Source organism: Struthio camelus, chromosome W (genome assembly GCF_040807025.1).
Source record: "Struthio camelus isolate bStrCam1 chromosome W, bStrCam1.hap1, whole genome shotgun sequence".
In the NCBI taxonomy this organism is placed as follows: domain Eukaryota; kingdom Metazoa; phylum Chordata; class Aves; order Struthioniformes; family Struthionidae; genus Struthio; species Struthio camelus.
This window is the reverse complement of record NC_090981.1, coordinates 61,411,671-61,429,192: the sequence shown is the minus strand read 5'-3', so window position 1 is coordinate 61,429,192 and position 17,522 is coordinate 61,411,671.

The window sequence follows — 17,522 nt, the reverse complement described above, 5'->3', positions numbered from 1 at the left end:
AGTGTTTAGAGTCTTGGTGGGAGAGCACAGATGTGGATCTTAAATTGCTTTTGTTTTAGCACATGTACATATGCAATTGTGAAAACGGAGGCTGCCATGTGTTTATATGTATGTGTGCCCAGAGCAAGACCTTCAAGAGGCTTACGCTAGTGTCTCAGTGAATGTAATTGTTGGTATACAGACTACATGTTCGTGGAGGCATTGAGAGTGATGGGACACAGTTGTTTTTGAATTCCACGTCCTTAAGCAAAAGATTTTCCAGGGATTATTTTCAGCTCATCCACATGTGATGTGTAAAGGCTGTGAGCAGGATGTTGCTTTACACTTGCATTTTTCATTGCAGCTTAAAGTAAAAAGGGAGACATTGTTCTTTAGATGACAGTAAACTCCCTGTGTTAGAAATGAGTGTTAAATCTGTCCACTTAAAAACTTGTCCTTACACGTGATATTGGTGGTATTTACAGACTAAATAATGGTGACATTTACAGAAGAAAGAGGTTTTAGCCACAGAGCAAAGTGTTATGTTGGAAGACATTCCTCCATTCTTAAGTCACCAGGGCCATACTGAGACGGCCTATATTAAGTTTCAGTCCCAGTCCTCTTTCCTCCTCTCCTCCGCTGTAGACATCTAACCTTGGAAAAGTCATAGCTTTCTGAATACTGAATGGATAGTGGTGCCCACAGGGAAGGCTTGATCCACACCCTGGTTCAGACACTCCTAGGCTTCAATTACCTTCCTGTATAGCACTTAGGAGCCTACAAGAGTCCCGACTCCGACACCGTCAATAGGAACAAGTAAGAAACAAGTAAAGGCCTCAGCCCCGTGTTCTGAATCACCTGTTAGACATTTGCTTTTTAAGGGTTGCAATGTCTGAGTTCAGCGACTAAAATAAATATTCTCAATATGTTCCTTATCATAACTTGTCTTGCAGACTCTCTGATAAAAAACAAGATTTTCTTCATGTGAAAGTGTTTAAACAAGTTAAAATAGCCCCGTATATTAAGCCAGTAACACATGGGTTAGGGGTACAACTGAAATTTCATTTTTGGCCTCTGTCACATTTTTCCCCTTCTTCTGCTCAACCTCTGCAATCAGATTTGATTCAACACAGAGAGATAGCTGCTTAATTGTCAAGATTTCCTGCAATGCTGCCCCTACTCTGCTAGCTTGTAAGAACTGAATAATATGTAAAATTCAGGTGGGTGTCCACAACACTTGGAGCTTTTGAGACTTGTCAAGGCTGACAATACACGTTATGCCAGAGCTCTCTGGCTGTTTTCCACATTAATGTACTTATTTTCAGAGTTGGTTGCATTGTCACTCAAGAGCAAAAGGCGCTCTACCTATGCAACCTGCCCAAGCTCAGAGCAGAATTTGGGTGATTTTCTTCACTGAACACTGTTATGATTCAGCAAAAACCTCTGATAATCCTTGTCATAGGAAAACTATTGCTGAAGAATTTGAGGAACCACTGTGCAGGAGTATTAGCATCTGTGTCAACCTACAGACTGGCAGTCTGACTGCAGCTCTTATTAAAAAAATATCCTAGGAGGTTTTTTTTGTTTTTTTTTGTTTTTTTTCCTTTTCTTTTTCTGCAAGAGACAGGATCTTAAAGTTAAGTGTATTAATAGAGAAGAATAAGATCAATCTGTATAATTTCTAGAACATTTTTAACATGCTTTATAGGACAAGATGGAATTCCATGATCTTTCACCAGTGTAATTCGTTATCAACATTTATTAGCTACCCATACAATCTTCTCATGTAGGATTTGTCTTATCAGACTTTATAAACTGAAATTTAGGTGACTAGGACAAACCAAGGTTCTTGCTGGATATTACTATCTCTCTCCTCCCAACTATTGAAAGAAATCCTTCACCTTAAGATAAATTTCTAAACTGAATCACCTCCTAAAGGCATCCAGACAGCTCCAGTGACCACATAGGAAAATGGTCTTCTATTTGCTAATACTAGACACATAACTTTGACGACTGAATTTAGGTGAGATGAAACATGCCTTCGAGAAACTCTACGATAATTCGGTAAACCTTATCCTTTTGTACTCCCTCTCTTCCCTGCTGTTTCTTTTGTTCACTTGTCACTTCTCATCTCCATGTCATGTATCTAAAGTTAGACGGTAAGCTCTTTGAAGCAGAAACTAGGCCTGAATATTTGTCTCAACACTGAATAACCAGTTTAACCTCCAAGAAGACTAGAAGACTACAGAGTGGCTATGTCTCTCTACACAAATTAACCAGGTAAATATATATATATGTATATTTTTTTAAGAAAATCTGTTTCCCTTTACCAAAACATCAGAGGAAATACCACTATACCCAGTAGAATATACTCAGGATCGTATTGAAGAATGCATTACTTTCAGTCAAAGAATGTCATCAAAGAAAGCAATCAACACAGTTATTACCCTGTAGCCCTTTAATACCATATTGCCATTGCAAGTAACAGGCTTTGTCCTGAGTTTGCAAGGTCTCAGGACTGAGGCTTGTCAGGCTTCCTCCAACAGAAATTTTTCTGACTTGGCCGCAGGTCGCTCTGGGGAGCAGCACTCCTATTTCTGCAATCTGCCCAAGCACTGTAACTGGGGCGGCCTGGCGGGGCTACGTTTTAAACTGGCGATGCGAGTCCTCCCTGTCCCGACGCAGCTGCTGGGCCCCCGGGGCGGTCACTCCCCGCCCCCAGCAGCCTGGGCACCTGGCAGCCCTGAGGCCACTGCAGCGCTGCTGGCTGCTGCGTGCCCAGTCACGCCGCCCGTAGCAGCCCGTTACTCCGACACCGGCCATCAGCGCCTCTCCCCGGCCCTGCCCGGCGGTCGCCGTCTCTCTGGAGCCCCGCCGGCAGCGCACCCCGCACCGCAGCGGCGCTTTCCTCCAGGCTTTTCCTCCTCACCTCGGCCCCCTCAGAGCCGTGCCTGCCCCGACACGGAGCCGCGTCCCCGGCAATGCCCCCTTCTACCTGCCTCGTCCGCCTCCCTGCCCCAAACTCGCCTCCCCGCGGCTCCCGCCCTCGCCCACGCGCTCCTGCCAGGGCGCCGGCTCTGGCCCCCGGCGGCTGCTGCCACCGGCCGTTACGGAACCGGCTGGAACCGACTGGAACCGGCCGCGGCCGGCGCGGGGCAAAAGCTGACCGTTTGTGCCCAACGCGAGGGGTAAAAGAGGGAACAAAGGGATCGTATCTAACGTATGTATATATGCTGCTGTAGGCAGCATATATAGTAAATTCAGATGCAACACAGAGCTGCAAACCCATGAGGAAAGAGCAAGGTGTAAAAGCGTGTTAGCAAACGTGAACACAGCCTCAGTGGGATCCTGAAGTAAAGTTGTGCTTTTTCTTTGCCCGTAAACAATATTTTGAGCATAACACCATCCTGCTAGAATGTGTATTGACTGCTTCTTTGAAGGACTGCTTGTCCTTTGTGGTAAGGAGAGCTCAGATGAGGTTGTCAGTTTGAAGTTATCAAGTGCAATTACAGAAAAGTTTTGCTTATCAGATCATTTGTTTTATAGAACCTTTAGGAAGTGAAGTATGACCACTTAAGTGTCCAGATTTTCTTTACGTTAACTGGAAGTGATGCTATACACAAAACTGTAACTCTAAACTGGATAATCACTGGAGTATTTGCCTGCGCGAACTCTCAGAACATCCAGAAAGTAGCATCTAAGAAAAAAAGAAAAAGAAAAGAAGAAACTAGACCTAAATGCAATGACTTACAATATCTTTGTGGCATATATTATTTTTACTGTAATATTTATCAAACATTAAGACTTTTTACTGCTTCAGGTAACATCTGTATTTGAATGTTATTATCTTCTTTGTATCTATCAGGTATCTTTATGTCAATATTTTACACTCAGAAAATACCTTCAGGACATACACTTTGTTTAAAGAGCAAATGAAGAAATAACACTTCCTTTTTAGAGAAGATTTTTTGTTATTTTGCCTCTGAATAGAAGAGTAAGTCTTCAAGATTGTTGTTTCTCTGATAGAGTTGTACGTTTTTTATTCATAGGAAAGAACTGACATCACATGACAATGTCATAAACTTCAAATAGGCACAAATACACACATCCTACTGTCCTATACTCTGCTGCAATCGCAAATACTCAAAGACTGGAGATATATGTAAGAAATATAATGATATTGCTGCTTTAATGAAAAGTCATCTCTTCAGAGCTTATCACCAGAAGTATCCATCTGCTTCCCAAGCTTTGAGACACGTCATTCATCTTTAAAGGCCAGAAACTCCCTTTTCACCGATTTGAAGAGGAAGCTGGTTGTTGATTCCTACAGAGCTGGGTCCATTCTAATCCCATCAGTGCTGATTTTAATAACAGTGTGCTCTCTGAATGATAAGTAATTTGAATGTAAAGATATAATAGCACCTGTAGTTGGTTAGAAAAAGTTTCATCCTATCTATCTCCAGCAGTGACCAGCACTAGGAACCTGTTAGCTAGAAGAGCAAAGAACAGGCTAAGAATGTAAAGGTACTTCACCTAAATGATTCCCAGAATCAGACAATGTGATGTTTACTTCTGGAGCCAGAAGTGCTATCTTGGTATATAACAGTCTGAGGTGGATTTTTCTTCCCCAAATTAGTCCAGTTGTTTTTAGACTCTGATGCGAATCTTAACCGCAACATCCGATGGCCAGGGGGTTCACAACCTAGGCTATAAGGTTTAATCTTTTCTGGTCTCCCATGGAAAACATTTTTTTTTAATATTGATGATTTGCACCTATGCAGTGGAATTCTGTTTTTCATTGTGGACACTATAATTTAAGTATACAAAGTCAAATGTTAGTCAACACAGTTGAAAAAGTTACTCAGCTCACCCAAATGTAGACTTCCACATTTGGTCAGCTCAATTGCTTTCTAAGTTCTATTCATTTTATTGACTAGCTCTGCAAGAGCTACAATTTAATGCTGAAATATTTTCCCAGACTCCTTCAGAGTGAAGCTCCTGAATGTGTGTGATGATGCTTGGAGAGAAAGGTAGTCACTGAGGTGTGCTTCATTTAATTTAATGTTAGTTTTGTCTTAAGTCAGGGTTGTAAATTAAAGCAAACTGTTTGGCTCCCACTTTAAGAAGGTGAGTCAGTCCCCCTACCTCAGAGATATATTTTCGGGTGGCCTAAATCACATTTTTGGAATAAGTCTTTTTGTCAGCAGGTGAATTGAATCCTAGATCTAACTATTATGGGAGTTTAGACACCTGCATGCGAACACCTATAGGAAGATGTCTAAAGTTACCTGTTGTAAAGTGTGTGCTGAATACTATCATGTATGAGTTCTAGTTTCCTCTTCCACAGTGAGTGAACTACATCCCTTTCAAGACAAAAACCCTTTCTGAGGATAGTTCACTCCAGCGGCTGCTGACTAATGAGACTAAGCTACTTTTGGTTTTTTTGTCCTACGCAGTCCTCCAAATCCACCCCTGTATCCCATAACCTAGGTCAGGAAACATATTTTCATAGTTACACTTTAAAGAACAGCTTTGATTAGAAGAGGAGTCTAGGATGATCATTTCGATCTTAGCCACCATGTCTTATATGCCTAAACTTAGGTGAAAGGAATTCTCTCATTTGTTTGCTAGGCTTTTTCATTTTGTTCCATCTCTCTTGGCTTCTCAGTGAGACTACAGGGGCAAAGAAAACTACCTCATCTATATGCTGGCCTAGATAATGGTAATGACTTTAGAGATCAGGAAGCATATTCCCACTAGAGCACAAAAACTCTGTGAACCCCTGAGAGGTTTAGATTGCAGATATACTTCAGATGAGTGGTTAAACTTTGTGTGCTTATTGGAAATAGATACATGTTTCTTCCATCACAATTATGTGTATGCTTTCTCTCTCAAAATATCCTCCTGGCATTTCTTGCTGCCGGGGATCATAGATAAATAGTTGGGGGGGGGGGGGGTTGTTTATTTTTGTTTTGTTTTTTTTTTAAGGCTAGAAAAGTCCATTATAAGCATCCAATCTTACCTTCTATGTAATATAACTTGAGAATTTTTACCAAGTAATTCTTGCATGAGGCCTTATTCCTGGGTGTGCTAGAGGCAATGTTTTAGAAAGACATCCAGATCACATTGTCACCCTTACTTCCTGAGTCCCCTCACAGAATTTCACATGTCTGACTCCTCAAGACATCAGCAGGGGCTCTGGAAAGCCCTTAGGCTTTCAAACCTAGACACTTGCAGTGTGATTATAGCTTCCAAAAAGAATGACACAGTCAGCAAGCAGGGGAAGAGGATCCACCTTTATTGACTGAAAGTCTTGCAAAAGAAATATTAAGTCCTACGGAGTCTCTTCATTGAAGAGCAAGTGATGTAATTTAGCATGTAGCACTCTCAGGAAGGCAAAAGACTGAAAACTAATTGATTTTCCAATTACAGAGAACATCAGTGATTGTACCAGTGTCCATCTCTTTCAGAAAATATTCCAGACAGACATTATTTGTAATGTGCAGCAATAATAATAATGATGATATGGTGCACTTATACAGCAACATCTGTCTCAATAGATACCGAAGCGCTCTAAAATCTTGATGATCTGTTTCTTTAATATGGCTAACCCAGCCCTTGGGTATTTGAATAACAAGTTGTGATTTCTCATCCTAGCTAGCAAGGAACTGAACACAACTTCCTAATTTCGCTACCATTTCTCCAAAAACTTCTTACCAAGGCTCACTTGTTTGTCTCCTTCTGTCATGTATTTCTCCTGCTAAACATTAATACTTAAAAGCTTTTCTCATCTAAATCTTCCTGAATTGGAGAAGAGACAGTTTGCTCAGTACCATCTTGGTTCAACTCTAAGTACTAGCACATAGTACCGTTATTTTAATTACTACTGTCAGCAGTAATCACAGCATTGTTACTGTGATATACAATGATCATTATTATTATTTTGACAATGATTATTGCTTTTATTCAACTTAGAATTTAATTCCTGTAGCTGTAATGAGAATGTTAAAATTAAAATTATAATAAATTAATAGTAACACGTAACATTAACAATAGTAGTGATATTCTGTAGAGGAGCACACTTCATTAGAGAATCCTAATGTACTTTCCTATAATAACACTTCCTAACAATCCAAGAGGTAAGCATGCCCTTAACTTAAGATTAAAAGGTATCTAGATTTGGGCAGGAATATATTAAGTTTCCAAATGTCAGTGGCAAACTCCCATTAACTTTCGAAAGTGGAACTCCCATTAACTTTCAACACTGTAGCACTGTTCTTTAATAATCCCATTCAACAGTTTAGTTTGGAAAAGAAAAAGAATAGCAATTGGATTTTAATATACAAGTGCGGCATGGACCTTCAGTAGATGAACAAAGGAGGTCAAGCATATGTTTCGTCTCACCTAACTAGCTAAACTAGGTAAAAGTTAGATGAAGAGTCTATGATGATCACATAGGCTCTCTCGGTTGGCCTTAGAGACATTCCCTCCTGAGAAAGCTCCTTAAGATATGCGAGCTGAACTATCTCTGAAGGTTTCTTTCCTTATCCATTTGCTACAGACAGAGTTTAGGTAACCAAGTTACCTTACATGCCTCACTTCTACAGAGGGAAAGTCACCCAAGATAACTTGAAGGTCTTGTCTTGAGTGACCATATGTGGTTGCATTTGGATTTAACAAAAAGTATGTCTGCAAAACTCTGCCTTATTGGTTTACTACCTGGAGGCAAATTAATATTACAAGGTTCTTGTTCTTTGTGCACTACAGAAGTCTGAGGTATGTTATGGGATAGTGCAATGAAATGAGAGATTTCCAGCTAAAGCTGAGGAATCACTCACTGATCAAGGAACAGATCTCTAGGGATGAATGTCATCTGAAGCATCCCCCCACCCTCAACTCAACCTGGGTATTTCTTCAAGTATTTCTATTAAAGAACTGTTCCAGCCCATGTTTGAGAGTGGAAAAGACCAGAGAATGTAGCAATATGCCTTCAGTTCAGTGAGTGAGAACATTTCAGATTATCTGTACTCTGTTTGATCTCAGAGGCCACAACCAAGACAAGAAACACAGAAAAAGAGAAAAATCTTATAAATACATGTGACATATCCCATCATGCAATGTGAAAGGGAAAAGAAATTATTGAAATAAAACCCAGTGGAGCTCTCCGGTGGCTTGAAGCAGGACAGTACCAAATAGTTTCATAAGACTGGGTCCAGAACCACAGCTGCTATGTTTACTTGATGTTGCAGTCCTGCTTTTGGGCCTAAAATGGTTAATAAAGATCCGGTTTTGTTATACCTTCATAGGGCTTCAAGATCCAGGAACTACTATAGGCAATTTTGCTGAGGAAATACTATACCCGATTTACAGTTTTGAAATACATAGTAATCAAGTCCACCAGCACCAACTAGTAGCATGCACCAGCACCTACTTGTCAGTCACCCTACTAGCACTCAAGCTCCTGTCTGACTTTTTCCCTGTGCTTAAATTTAAGGATTTACAGGATCATAGTTGAAACCATTTGTTCTCAGATAGCCAAGAAGCTTGTAGCTGAAATCTGGGCTGAAATTGGCCTTGTATGTTTTTAGAGCTACATACTTTCTGCTGTGCATTGGAGCAATGTGGGCAAGGAGAAAGACACAAGGTGCAAAATGGTCAAGGAAGAAGGAATAATTACTTTTTCAAGTGGTAAAATTAGAAAAAAATTGAGAGATTAAGCAAAGAAATATTGTGGGTTTTAAGCCTATACTAACTAGATTTTAGAAGTAGTGGGGAATAAACTATAAATAATATTTAATAAATATTATTTTAAAAAAGAACTTGAAAGAATTCCATTAGACAGCTTTTTTTCTGTTAACATTTTTGGATTCCAAATTTTAGTTAAATGTGTTATTGTAACAGTTTGTCTTGAATGTGAAATGTACAATTTAGGTTAGTTAAATTCACTGAAGTCTCCCTGACATCACTGCCAAAGGTTTGAATGAAATTAACAAGTGCATGTATAAATTGCATCTTATTATTCAGCAGATGAATTTTTGCAAGGTTGAATTTTCAGTTATCAAGGTTATCCATCTTTCTGCCTAGACTGTTTGTGAGGGAGATGTAGAATTTCTATTCTCCAGGGATTAAAACTTTTGTGATGAGAGGAACATCATCTCTAAACTCAACCATAGGAATGTTGTGGTCTCCAGTTATCTTGATGCGGAGATGAGGCTGAGATTACAAGACAGAATATGATGAGAAAGACCTCTTTTACTGGCTGTACACAAGCACAAGGAATAAACCCATGATATCTGAAACTCATGACTCCATTTCAAAAGGAGGTATGAGTTAAAAAAGAAAAAGCATACATGTTGATATGAAAGCAACAAATGTCAATATTTCCTGCAGAATGGACTCCCTCCCGCCCCCCCCAGTAATTAGTAAGTTACCCTCCTGGGATGGATAGCTTAAAACTGGAAGCTTAAAAATTCTGTGATTTCTGGATTAATTTGGGGCTCCCCAAAGTTATCCAATGTGAAGCTTAGAAAACTTAAAAGCTATCCAACACTGTCAGTGAGAAACAATCATAATACTCTACATTTAGTTTAGTTTCTTGTTCTGTTTATGTGTTATGAATTCTTAAGGATAAATTGAACTGGATGATACTACTGTGATTTTGTGCAATTATATTTAAACTACAGAACTGATAAAGCTAAGTAGGCTGAACTGTGGATTGTCTTAGAATGCACCAGAGAGGTGGGAGAAACTAAGCCTTTCAATTAGATCATATGAATCAGACATTTGTCTGATAGCCCAAACTAAGATATTTGCATAGCCACTAAGTTCTGTGAGTAAACCAATTTCTTGGCTTTCTTTGATGGTTAATTTTAATTAGATAAGTTTGAAATCCCTGTACTGAGTTCTGCTAAAGTTATAAGTGAAATAAATAAATAGAAGAGGAAAATCCACAGGAGCATCTTTTGTTACTCTATTAGCTCTGAAAGTAAAGACAGTTATATGTTAGAAAACTCTACATAAAGCATTCTGATACATGTAAGCAAGGCTCTGAGGGGTGTAGTGAGGTTGTTGTCCTAACAACAGTGATACAGTTTAAAGGCGCATGCTTTTGGCAGAGGTAATGGTTGCTAGCACTGAACCTCTAATTAAAGTATAAAACACACTTTTAAGCTGCAGTCTCAGTTGTCAGCCTCCAAACACAAGTCTATTCTATATAGCCTAGCAAGACGATGAGGAGAAGCTTTGTGAATGGAACTCATAGCCATTTACTAGGTGCCATCCCATCCATCAGTTGCATGGAGCCAGTCTCTAACAAGAAGATTTTGAAAGAGATTGAGTCATTCCTCAGTGAGAGGGGTCTCAAAGAAATTACTGAGTACAGATCTCACTGTAATATAATGCAGTCACTGTAATTATCAAATTTACTTTTGCAATCCTCTTAGCAAGCATTAAAGTCTTCCTTGAATCTTTACTGTGCACAGTATAAAGTAAATCGATTAGTTTTTAACCATGTCAGGTGATAAACGCGAACTTACATAAAACTGACATATGAGGAAGAAGCAGTACACAGCCTGACATCCTTCCCAAGTGCCTACTGCATAGCAAAAGTTGAAATTCGGACTGGACAGATGCTTAACGTATCACTACAGTTTTGGGGGACTGGTGACACAAGAAAAATAGCTATAATGAATAGAATTTTGAGACCAGTCCTAACGATTGATTCATATACCATTCCCTTGAGTGGTCACTGAGAAGAGTGTGAAGTGGCCTATGACTTGAAAATTAAGTTTTCTTCTTGTACCTCTGTTCTTTGCTCATAGGAATCCTACTTAAGCTTGCACCTGCCCAATCAGGCTTGTATATAATGAAAAGTTGATGAAAAGAGTTGTTTCAGTGAAAAACCTTTCTTTGAATGAAGTGATTTTCCTCACTCTATTCATCCCATACTGCCCAAAACTGGTGAAAGAATGAGTTCAAAACATGTTTTCCTAGTTAATTCTGTTACAGGATTGTGATAGATTTCTTCTGCCCTCCAACAGACTGAAACTAGCATTTTTTTGCTTCATTAAATTTACGTAAGATTAAGATTGTCCTTGTGATCTTGCTACCAGCCCAAGATTCCTCTCTCCTATCACAAGCAAAATGTATCTTGCTATTCTCTATTTTCTAGATAAAATAGTGTGTGAATTTAAAAAATAAATCTGAACAAAGTTAATGTTGTGCTTCTCTCATTACTATATCCCGAAGTAATAGACCCACCTCAATATCTGACCAAAATTACTCAGTTTCTTCATACACTATAAAGTTCCATTTACTTCAATGTCTACTAATACTATCTATCTATAGCTAAAAACAGAGTTAAAATTTATATTTTTACAAAAATTTGAATGGAAAAGTCTAATTACAATCAGAAAATCTAGCTTTTTGGAAGAAACTGTCTGGGTTCAACCTCAACTCAAGTTAAACTGTCAGACAACCATGCAGAAGTATAAATTTGTGGGATTGGTGGTAGGGCTGGAGAGTCCACCCAAGAAGTAATTCAGAGGCTTTAGAGGCTGATCATCTTCTGAATAATGACCTAAAGTTATGGCTTTTTATTTCTTCTCAAATGAACCATTCCCAGTGATCTTACACGAATGACTAGAAATAGCCTAGCAGTAATCTCATGCAGTTTCAGAAACTAGTATCAGAGTAAAAAGATGATCAGATTTTTGAAAGTGAGGATTATGAAAAGTTCTGAAAATCTAAAAGGTTTCCCCAGGAAGTTTCCTATCTCACACTGAAATGTTGAGGGTCTGGACATCTCTGTTTAAACAATGAGCTAGATGCAACAATAAGAAAGAGAAAAGGAACAAATAAAGACAAAAGGGCTACAAACTTTCATGTTCATAGCTAACATGGAGGTAAGTTTAGGCATGACATAACTTGAGAGGACATTCAGACAAGAAAGAGCAGAAACAAATGTTCCTTTGAGGTGAACAAAGATTTGATCGTATTAGGCAGGTGCATTCCGTGAGATACAGTGTTGACTTGGAGGAATAGGTCACACCCCGCCCCCCCTCCCCCCCGATTTCCAATGTATTGAGAGTTAAGAACACCATTTAGCTTTAAACTTTGTCTAGAAGCTGGAGATAATCCAGGACATTTCCACTCTTCATCATGTCACATAAATACACAGTAATGAAGACAACTTCAAGAGACAGGAATGTCTTCAATTAAACTGATTTGTTCAGAGACATCCACAGCTGTGTATTAGTCAGCTAGGTGGCAAAGTCCTAGCGAATACTGTCAGACCCTAGTTCTCTAAGGTTATTGCTTCCTTGGAGAGCTTTGGGGAGGGTTTTAACAGAGAAACTTAGTGTATTCTTTGTTGAAAAATTCTGCACATCAAAGGGGAAACTGAAGAAAATGTTCTTTGCTGGTCTTCTGAAGAGAAACGAAGTGTGTGCTCATTCTGCCCCAGATTCATCAGATCTTATTTTAGGCGTTTAACTGACATGCTTAGTAAAATATGCAGCCGTCTAGGTTATTTTAAAAGGAGGGAGATATTCAGGGGAAAGTTAAGTTTTAGTGTACTGAATCATCTTCTGCAGGTCTTTTCCTGTCTTTCTCTATAGAAGGAGCTTAGACAACTTATTTAGACTAGACACCACTGGACAGGTCTTGTTCAGACTTGACTAGACAAAGTCATCAGTCTGTAACATTAAATACAGATGGAGGCCAGAGTAATTATGTGTCTCTGTTAAACACTTAAATTCAAACTCTGTTCTTGATGCTGATTGAAAAAGTCAGCTTGGGCACCAGGGTAAAAACAGATAACCCCCTAACTTGCAAAACATGTCCATCAAAGATGCAATGCAGGTACCAGCATATAGGTCATTCCTGCATCTTAATGTGCTTATACATGTGTAAGTACTTAGATATGAGGGTTATGAGTGTGGCATATAATCATATCCAGGTGCACTCATAACGTCATTCCTCCTAGCCAGTGGACATACATATCAGTTAGGAATGTCTCTTTTGTTTTTCCATGTAATTGATAAAATTTTCTCTGTATGAAATGTAATAACTTCATAGGAGTTACAGTATATAAGAGAAATAATGTGGGTGAAGAAACAGAGCAAGTTTTTGTATTAGCAAAAGTGTATCATATTGTAGATCTGCATGTATCAGTCACTTCAGCACTTGCAAAACACAGAGAAGGTGTTTCTATGCATGTATGTAAGAGAGGGGTAGGTAGTTCTTAAAACTACATATGTGCAAGGAAGTCTGTGATGAACTAACGCTTAAAACCAGGGAAGCAAAGTTTTTTGTGCATGACATCATTTGTTCATGTGTAAAAGAGGTTTTTAGCTTTCAGGTGCGAACAAAAACAAGCATATCTGTGTGGGAGACAGAGCACAAGAGAGTGTGAGCGGATATGTATATTCTACAGAAGAAGGAAGAAACAGTGCCTATGAGGGAAGGAGAATTTGTGTATTTGTGTGTCTGCATGTGCACATCTTTGCCCTAGGCAAGTTCAGCTCTTAGCTGGAAACTTGAGAAATTGACTTTACTGGGATTTGAAAGAGATCTCAGGTGAACTGAATTTGTCTGCTTTCTTTTCCCACTAGTGCAGTAGAAATGGATTCTCAGTCTAATGAGGTTTGACAAGACCTGGCACAGGAGGCAGGTGCCAAGGAATCCAACTAGTTGAAAGCATTAGAGACACCATGGGCACCAGAGGATAGAGGTGTTGCCATGGGAACAGAGTGAAAGGTGCTCCATGGTGGCTGGTTAGGAGGTTTGTTTAAGACAGAGCCAAGCAGCTGCAGCCTTGCTATCACCCTATGCTTTAACAACAGTAGGTAAATTCCAGCTCTCTCCCTGCTCCACCAGGAGCCGAGAAATTTAATTCTTCCTGTTTATGTGAATAATGCTGAAATTTATGACATCGCTGGTGCCTCCCAAAAGTTTTTTGCTGCAGAAGAGGATGGCTGGTTCCGTGCCTCAGGCTGCTAACATCTGATCTGCAATGGGCACTTGAGGGCATTGAAGATATTTTTCAAAAGGATTTGAGGATATGATTTTTAGTTACAAATCTATAACCCTCCCTTCCTCTGCCTTTCTCTGCCTCCCTCCACAGAAATCTCTTCCCCGTTTCCCTGCAATGTAGGTGGCCCGCTTCTGAGGGGCACTGCCAGTGAAAGCAAAGCTTGTTACAAAATCAAGTACTGCTTCGAGGGGGATTTATAAAAGTATTGTTCCTGCCAGAAGACAATCACAAGGGCTTTTTATTGTTGTTTTCTTTTCTTCTTTACATCTGCAAATTTGTAAAGATAGAAACAGGATGTGAGGAAAAAGAGAGGAGAGCTTTTTTCCTTCAAACTATAATACCCACTAAGCGGCTGCAATATTATAATTATCATAATTTATGTTTCAGTAATGTCTAGAATCCCTAGATAATGCCTCCTCCTCACAGCGCTAGGTGCAGTACATAATGCAGTAGGAGACAATATCTAGCCTACACTGCTTAAAAGGGAGATTAAAAAGAAAACGACACAAAACTAAAAAACTAAATCTAGAAGAACGCATCCTTATGTAACTTCTGAAAAGGGGAAGTGGTAGGAAAAAATAAGGGATTGAAATTATTTATTAAAGATCACTTAATGAACATGTAGGAAAGCTGAGCAAAAATCAGGCTCAAGATACAACTTCTGACGCAAGATGCCTCTCTGCTGACTACTAGCAGCTAAAAGTGTCTGAGGTTAAGGGTCATGATACAAGTACATACATATCCATACTCCAGGTATGTATGTATATATGTTTCTACCTATCTATCCATTTTGTTTCTGATACTATTTGCCTCAGCACTGACCACTGCCTTTGGTTTAGCCCTAGTCGCTAGATTATGTTACCACCCTCATTTAAACAGACATTTGCAACTGGGCAAAGAACCTAGAAAGGCATGACTTCAGTAACAAGTCAAATCATACAGTAAAAGCATGATTTTTAACTACCTATAGGTAAACATAAAACTAAAGAGTTGCTCTGAAGGGAAAAGTGTGTATGCTTTCAAAAATCACTAGCATTTTCTCCATGTACTGTTTCTCTGATTAAGGTATTTAAGTAACTTTGGGGTGGAGGGAATCTATTTTTTATATCCGAAAGCTTTATGTGATTTCGATCTCCTGTTTAGCTCCAGATCTACTGTTCATAAGACTCTTAGAAACTTTGCACTCTCATGGGGATCCACTGTCTGACCACAGGGAGGATTTTTTGGGGGTTAACATTATCTTTAGGGATGACATTTCCAGTGGTGTTTAAGGCAGCTAAATATCCAGTATCTTTTGAATGTCAAAGGAAATTTCTTACTAATTTTTTAGGCTGGATGATAAGCTGTAAACTAAAGTCTATTAATTTAGGTAGCCAATCTTGAAAATGTTAGCCTGGTCAAGCAAGTCACTGCTGTACTGCCAGTGTGTGTGTGTGTGTGTGTGTGTGTGTGTGTGTGTGTGTGTGTGTGTGTGTATGTATGCATGCATGTATGTATGTGTATATGTATATATGACAGAATGGACAAAACCGTGCGTGACATGGAGAAGAGAAATAGAAAGCAGTTGTTCATAGTCTCTTCCAACTTATCAGACCTCAAATGAAATTCTCATTTTTAAAAGAAAAGTACAAAACTGAGACTTTTTTTTTCTTCACGTAATATGCAACTAAGAGGATTTAATGGATGTTCAAACTTTACATGACTTCAAAAAGCAAGTGAAGAAATTAATGAACAAATAATCTTTTTTTTCAGGATACTAAATACAAAGATACCACTTCTTTCTCAAAAATCCTACAGTCATTAATTTTTGGAGGCTGGAAAAGTAGCGTGGGAAAGTGTCATTCAGGGAGTGACATGCTCCTTTACTCCTCATGAGCTGTCTACTATTGACAACTGCTGGAGACAGGATGAATGGATGGTCTGATGTGGTAGAGCTGTCTTTATGTTCCTTTTTTTGTATATACGAATATGCATTGAGTCAGAGTTTAAATACAGTTACTGCAATTACGTATGGCTGCAAGGAAGCAATAGATCTTATTTCAGAACCATGGTTATGAGCTTGGCAGTGGACAGCAATTTCAGAATTTTCTAAAGGCTGGTCCTTCAACAGGAAATGAAGACAGATTCAGTATTTCTTTAAAAGAGCGTAAGTCACTGGTTCTTGTAGACACCTGGGTATAATCCATTTGCAGTCACAGGCTAGGGTTACTTTTGATCCTTGAATTTCCTTCCATAAGACTTAGGAGACATTTCCGTAAAGGGGAAAATGGCTCAGGCTCTTACATCTCTAAGAAAACTTGTTCAATTAAGCTCAAAGCTGACAAAATAGAATCTCTGTGGCATCAAAACTTATCTTAAAGTAGAGACAAGCTATTTGAATGGCATTTCCTATGCATGTGTGGGGAGAAGGGGTGGGAGTAAGGATTCAGAATTAGACTTATAATGAACCACTAGCTGCACTTTGATATTGGAGTTGCTACTTCATCTCCCTCCTAGTGTGGTGACTCAAAGTCTAGGTAACATTATTTACTGCTAAATAATGAATATGCCTGTATCTGCAATAACATGGAAAGAGTCTGGTTTCCATTTGTATATTTTTATTGTTTTTGGAAGTGATTCATTAAACTTTCATATACCCATTATGTAGCCAGTATTCCCTGAATAATAGAATTCATATCTCTTTAAAAAAAAAAAAAAGAAAGAAAGAAAGAAAAAAAAAAAGATGCAGTAAAATAACAATTTAAATTCACTGTTTTCCCAAATCACTGTGTTCCAAAGTGAATCCCAGCTCATTCATACACCACCTTCATCCTATTCTCATTTGTAGTCACCAAAGCACAGCATAGGAGAGTACACTGGTGCTCTAAACTTTGATGATTAGGAGCTCTAAACTTTGATGAAGGATGGCTTTTGGTCCCAAAGACTGAAGAGACTGTCATAAGGTTATAGGTACACCATTTGCAGGAATGAAGCACAGGTAATATTGCTTATGAGTGATTCAAACAGGTATTCAATGGACCCCAGCTCAGAGAAGTGGTTAAAGGATAAGTTTAGGTTTCTCGGTGCAGTTCTTGATCAAAGAGAGTTATAATGATACAGTTTTTTGCTCTTTGAAATAAGTGAAAGATATCCACTGGCATCGGCAGGTACCTATGTCATTTTCATAGAAATAATCCAAGAGTTAATTTATATTAACCCACCACAAATATTCAGTTAAATATAGCCTCAAAAATCCTTTTTCTGACTTTTGTCTTTTTAAAGGAGCCATAATTTTTTATCTGTAAACTAGTTTTGATAATATTTTGTTACACAGATATATCTGTTTATGGACATGTAAATACAGCTTATTTTCAGACTGAATATGTAGTTTTAATAATTGTCATTATTTCAGCTTTCCTGGCTCTTCTATACCTTCAGTCATGACAGAACTAGACGGTTTCCCAGATATTTTCACAACATCTTTATGGACTGAAAAAAAAAGAAATTGGTATTATTTTATGAAGCTAAG